The sequence below is a fragment of the Cryptomeria japonica genome, chromosome 10 (genome assembly GCF_030272615.1).
Source record: "Cryptomeria japonica chromosome 10, Sugi_1.0, whole genome shotgun sequence".
Taxonomy (NCBI): Eukaryota; Viridiplantae; Streptophyta; class Pinopsida; order Cupressales; family Cupressaceae; genus Cryptomeria; species Cryptomeria japonica.
The window spans coordinates 421,756,562-421,763,911 of NC_081414.1; positions in this window are offsets into that span (position 1 = coordinate 421,756,562).

The following is a 7,350-nucleotide window of genomic DNA, read 5'->3' on the forward strand; positions in this document are numbered from 1 at the left end:
GCATGATGGTCTTTTCCATCGTCAAAAGGGGACCAAGTTCTTTTCCTAGGTATTATCTTCTACCAGCTTCTCTATGCCTTTTGTATTATGGTTGGGCCCCCTTATTTATATTTTTGCGGGTTTTCATTTTCCCTAAGTCCAACTTTGATATTTCGGTTTATATTTCCATGATTAAATACTGAGCAACTAAAGGTCCCATGAATTTGCACATGTTTTGAATAGACAAATATGTTATGACCCAAGCACAAAATATGCTCCAAGGATAACGACAAGTATTGGGTGGACTTTGTAAGCTGCACATAATGAACAAGCAAATCTGACAACCCTCACAGTCCCATGATGAAAGATGCAGGGAGATTAAGGACCGCGACATCACAAGATAATTCCACATGTCCCAGGTGGGTCAAATAAGTCCAAAAGCAGGGTAGTTGACAGAGTAGATACTCAAGGATGATTTGGCTGTGCTTTGTCAATTTTTAACGAGGCCACTTGCTATGTTGGAAGGTCAATATCAATATTGACTGATGGTGATCATGTGATATGTCACGCTGGACAAATAAATAGTGGAAACATAAAAAGTTTTCAAAAGGAGTGATTCAGACTATTTCATTGTTGCTCATGTGGGAAAGCAAAGGCATAAGGAAATAGGTCTGTCGACATGGAATAAACAGAGACAAGTCGAGACAAGTGGATGTTGATTGACTTTCAAAATGTCATTTTGAGAGGTGTTTTCTTGGGTCGAGTTGTATTAGCAGGACAAAGCTGGCAGTACGAAAGGTGGCAACATCTGCAAGTTTTCATTGCTACCACGGAAAGAAATCAAGATCCTCAGAGAGATGAAAGGGATAAGGATGATTTATGAGCTGAAATTGAGATGATCAAGGACCTATCAACAAAATCAAAGGATACGTATTGTCAGAGATTCTCATAGTAAGGTAAAAAATCAAGAAATCAAGAACAAAATTGTTCATGTAAGTTGAACTTGGTCTGAAGGAAGTGAATTGGCAGTTTGAGTCTAACGATGTTCTTGATTCGATGAATATAATTTTTTGAATCCATTTGCTAGCAGGATGAGTAGAAAAGTGTTGGAATGATGATTTTTCCCATGCATGAACACCTCCAAGAGAGGTATTTTCATTATAAATACGGTTGTGTGGTGTCTTCAGTTGGTAGAAAGAACAGAGAATTCATTATCTTCTTTGAAGGTTTTGAACAAGATGAAAATGATTTTTGAGCAGTATCATGCCAAGAGTTACACTGAGCTCTGTGATACCAGATGGATTTCCTATGGGAATGAGTATGATAATAGTCGATGGAGGTTTGGAATCTATTTCTTTCCAGAATAGCCCTGCATGGCACATCCTCGGCCTCCTCTCTATCACTCGTTGGTAGAGATTTAAAGAAGAAGCCTCATGAAGGAATGGGAGAAAAATATGGTTGGGAAGGAGTTGGCAGCCATTCATTTATGCAATAATATGCAATCTACAACCCCTTCTCCTCCTTCTATGTTCCTCTACAAGCTTCTCTTTCCACTTTCTCTGATCTTGGGCATAAAGGCTTGAACTCCTCTTTTAGTGGAGGGGCGATTTTACTTCTTGCCGGGATCTAAACCCTCTTTGAGAAGGGGGAAGTACTTTGTGAAGATCAAGGAGCATCTCACAGTCCGTCAGGAGTGATACTGGCATGACTCAAAGGTTTTTGTTTCTACCAAAATATAGTTGGGAATTTTGGTTCTACTTCATCATGACCGCCAACATGGACAATCTTTTGGGAGGCTGTGGGGAATATTTTGTAACAAAGTAACAAGCAATCCTATAAGCTTGTGATAGGTGTCTCCTCTGGCCTGAAGCTTGTTTCTCCCTTGTTTCTATAAAAGGGAAATTAGGGCCATGAGATAGAGGTCGATAAATTTGGTCCATAAGTTTGGATCCAAATCCTTGGTAATGTATAGTAGGTCTAGGTGAAATGAGTAGGTTGTAATAGGAATTTGCAGAGAAAATAAAGTGGGTTTTGTGTCTTAGTTTGTTGCAGGTTCTTGAAGGAGTTATATGTAATATAATTTGTAACAGAAAATAGCTTATGAAATGAATGAAATTATTGTCCAAAGTCATTTTCTCCAATGTATGACTCTATTATGTTCTTGAATGAGTAGGATCAAGGGTTTTTCTCATTCGTTGCATTGTTGTGATGCAAGTTTCTTCTATCTTACGCTCTGACCTAAGGGGTTGGTTAAACTACTTAGATAGGATTTGTAGACTAATGGGGCTTATACAGGGATTTTGATTAGTATTTTGGGTTGGGATAGATAGATGAGACACATTGTAAGGCAGTGTTATCTCAAGATCTTTATCTATTATACTAAGGTTTATGTTGCATTTTTATCTTGCATTCTGCAATTTTAGTTGCCCAATGGATAAGACACTGATCGTTGCTTACAATCATTTTTTTATGACATTTCTTTACTCATAACTCATCGATAGCTTGCTATAGCTTTGAAAATATTAGAATTTCTTTTTATTTTTTGTGTATGATGTTGTTTGTCAAAAAGTTGTCTCACACTCCAAAGAAGGTTGAGGATCACTGAGAGCTAGCCACTCTATAGCATTCTCCCTCTTTGTTGAGTCCCCTTTTAGGTGTGAGACCATCTTCTTTGTTTTTAATGTCGCCTACAAGTATGGTGCAAAGATTGCAAAAGCATAAAGAGAAAACCCTCCTAGGTTTTGCAGAGCCCGAAGTGTAGAAGGATAATCAGAAAATCCTTGTTATATTGTTGGTCCAAGTCCTTGAGTATCCTAAATGGTCTGGAGATTGGCCCCTCCATGCATGATTCGAGGGCCCGACTTGGTTTTTGTCCCTGCGGCAGTGCAAAACCCCCGCCAAGTGCATTTTGGGGAACCAACACATTCATTCCTATCTGTGCTAGGGTTGCAATGGTTTGTCTCGAATGTTTCTACAATCTTTCATGCAAGCATTAATGTCTTCTGGTAGTGACTCTTGATTGTCAGAATCTGGCTTGTTCTCTTCTAAAAGTTGTGAATTTTTGAAAGACTATGTTTTGTTATTATCATTGAAAGACTTTTATAAAGCTCTTTGTCACTTGATTGTGAAAATTGAGACAAAACCTTTTGACTGCAAGAATACCCTTTTCTAACATATCACTATCATTTTGATACTTTTTTTCATTGTGTTTGATTCAAACATCACACTGTCTTGTAGCATCTCTAACTCTTTACCTTGGAAGGATCCTTATCCTACCATACTCTTCATGTTAAACTCTCTAGATATATTCACCCCAAAGTGGTTAGAACCCCTGGTATCTTCTGACCTCAAACTATTGAGGCCTTAATAAGCATAGGTAGCTCCTTTTGGAATGTTTGTTCTTACAAAGGAAAAAAGAACTCAACCAACCTAGATCAATAATTTTACAAGTAAAAATAGTCTTATGTAGCTGAGAGGAAAGAGAGCTAGGGAAGAAAGTAGTAGGTTTTGAAGAAATCAGTACACTATCATTCATTTGAGTCAAGGAAGATCTCATGTATTCAACTTATGGTTGTAATAATAATCATGACCCATTTCATCATTGTTTTGTAGGCAAATAAACAAGGACATTGACCTCTCCTCTCTGCTTATACACAAAATGGTGAATCGAAACCACTTCATATTTAATTTTCAAACTTTTCAACTTGTGCCATGTTTTATACAAAGATGCAAACAAAATGTGCATGTATATTACTATCAGTAATGACCCCTATACTATCTTGTGCTGAATGAAAATCCTTCAACTGAAATATATCACTGTAGCCACCATTACCAACTTCATGCATTCATATTTCTTTACCCACTTATGAAGCAAAGAGGATGGTTCCTTGTACTAATCGAGCCTCAAAAAATGTGACACCCTTGTTCAACAAGGGTTGATACTCTACAACACAATGCCTATCATTCATGGGCTCAAGCTGGTTGCTTTTATTCTCAATAAAAATATGATCAAAACTTTTTGTAGTTTCACCACCATCATAATATCATTTTGCTATTGTTAACATCATACACTCACATGCTATGTTGGCAATTCATCGAGATCTTCAATTTATTCACTCTTTATATGGTAGTGACTACCTTTAACTTATGAACCTTCAAACAAATCATCATAATGACCCCTTCACTATCTTGTGTTGAATGAAAATCCTTCATCTGGACTGCATTGTATAAGAATTTGGTGTGGATCTTTCATTCTTTCCTTGATTTACCATTTTTATTGTTCCACCCTATCACTATTTTGATTTGACTAGGCTTCTATGATTTTGTATTTGAGGTATGTAAAATAGTTTCTCTATAGAGTTTTTTAATCTCTTTGCAATCTTTTGGTTGCCTTCATTTAAATTATGTAATGTTTTCATGTTTCCATGATTTCAAAAAAATAAGGATTTTAGGAACAAGGTTTGATATGCATATATTTCTTATATACCAACACAACAATTGAATGTTGGGGGTGTAATGGATATTTTAATACAGACATTTAAAATATAGAAACCCTTGTTATAAAATCTTAGAACCGATGCCAACACCAAGAAGTAGGGTTATTTTAGAGATTTTGGAAGTAACTACACATCAAATTTTGGGTGCCTTTGAAAAGAAAGTGGTATGATTTAATCTTTGGGCATAAAATAGATGAAATGAACTCCATACTACTGCTACATAATATTTTGGTTGATGGGATTTTAAAATAGTAAAGGAAGGTGTATGGAACAACCAAATTCTTATCATTATAAATAATGAATATTTTAAGATATTTTTATGGTGTGAAAGTTGGGAATATTTTATGAAAGGTCCCTAAATGAATACACTTTAAATTGATTTTAGCAATGACTATCATTTATCTTCATGTCAATTGGACCTAATTTCTATTTATCTTTTCTATATAATCAAATAACTCATATTCAAAATATATAATTTAAATTAACCATTATTTCACTATCATATCAAAGTATATTGGAAACATATGATAGTGTCATTTTGATTAAGGACACATATTCTTCATTATATTGTCTGGCTTCTGCACTTTTGAGCTGTTAACTTGTAGTGTTCTTTGGTAATAAAAGATTGAATCTATTACTATGTATTGGTTGTTGCATTTATTAAGATGAGATTCTTGTCTTATTATTGTTCTCTATCATTGATTTTGGCTTATTATTGTCCATAATATTTGGATTTGACCATATCATAGTTTGTTGCAGATAACACACTATCTTATCCCAAGTCTTATTACTATTCTTTGATCAAAGAGTGCCTTGAATGTGTCATCATTGAATATCACTAGTTACTTGAATATGCCTTGAATGTGTCATCCTTGGATTATTTTTTACATTTTTTATTCTCATGGACATGTATTGAAGCACTTGCAAAGGTGATAAATCTTGTTTGGATATTACTTGGAGACTTTTGAAAAGGCAGGCAAGGAATTCAGAATTTGTTGTAGTGAATTTGAAGTTAGCGAGGCCCTCTGCAGCAAATTTAGAGGTAATTTGAAACCCTCATTACTAAAAGTAAGCTGATAGGAAACACACACATATTCCATTATTAGTAGCTAAACTTAAAATGAATGTAAGATAGATCTTAGAACAATGACTCATTGTATCCTCTTCTTTCTATTACAGTCTCTATTAAAAGTGACTACTTTCAACAATGTTTTGGCATCTCTGTTTTCAAATTTATTTATTTTTCTTGGAATTAGAAACTAAATTAATACTAGAATGCATAATATTGCAGGTGGATCAACGTCAAAGGTTGGCAATGGATCAAATTTTTGCATATGATGAAAGAGTAGCTAATGAGATGAGCTTGGACAAATATCCATGTCCATGTAATGATTGTGTTGGTGGAAAGGTGAAAAAAAGAAATGTGATTTATCAACATATGATAAGATATGGGTATAGTGGTATAAGCCCTTGGGATTAAAATTATTATGAAGATATGACAGAATTGCAGACTGTGAGAGATGAAGAGGTAACAAACATAGATGAAGTGGCAACAAACATAGATGAAGTGGCACCAAACATAGATGAAGAGGCATACATGTTTGACGAAGGGTTTGAAGTTGATAGAATGTTGAATGAGGGTCTAAGAGATGATTGGGCCAAGTCAATGGATGATGCTTTAAATCATGTTTATGCTAATTGTAAGTTAAGTCATTTGACAGCAATCCTTCAAATTCTTAACTTGCAAGTGGTTCATGGTTGGACAAATGATAGTGTAGATAGGTTATTGGCATTATTAAGTTCATTCTTACTAGCTAAGTCCACATTGCCATCAAAATGTAGTCAATTTAAAAAGAAAATCAGTAAGCTCGGCTTGGGGTATGAAAACATCCACACATGTGTGAATGGTTGTGTATTATCTCTTAAAACTCTTACAAGTGACAGTGAATGTCCAAAATGTCATGAAGTGAGGTATAGACAAGGGTTGAAAATAGTTGTGGTTCCTAGAAAAGCTCTTCGCCACTTTCTGATAATTCCACAATTACTTTGAATGTATAGGTGTAGTGGCATTGCTAAACTTATGCAGTGGCATGCCCAAAATAAGAGCACTGATGGAAAACAATGACATGCGCCTGATTCAAAGATATGGATGGAATTTGATAATAGATGGCTTGAGTTTTCTCAAGATCCTCATAATATAAGGTTGGGTTTGGTTCTAGATGGGGTGAACCCATTCTCAGATCAAAGTACTAAATGGTCAACTTGGCCATTATTTCTAATAAATTATAACTTGCCTCCATGGTTAGCAACTAAACCATTTTTATTAATAAAAAACAATAGATACTTATCTAGAGCCATTGTATGATGAGCTAATGGAATTGTGGAAAGGAATTGAAGCAATTCAATCTTTAAGGGATGGTCATTCAATCAAATTCACTTTAAAAGCTTCCTTATTGTTTACGATTCATGATCTTCCTACGTATGGTACATTATCTGGTCTCTTTGTTCATGGATACCATGGATGTCCTGCTTGTAACTTTAAGGATTTTGTGAGGCACTCAAGAAGTTTGCGTAAGTGTATTTATTGTGGACATCATGCTTACCTTAAAATGGATCATCCATATTGTCAGCAAAAAACACATTTCAATGATCAAGAAGAGAATCGTGAAGGGCCATTGCTAATAACAGGTGATTACATTATTGAGTATGGATAGAAAAGAATGTCATTTATTGAAAATGATGGGATTGCGAGTAGTAGATATGATCCATGTAATGAAAGCGGTGTAAACCAATTGTGCATATTGTATAAGTTTCCATACTTAAAGGATATAACCATTAGACATACTGTTGACTTTATGCATACTAAGAAAAATAT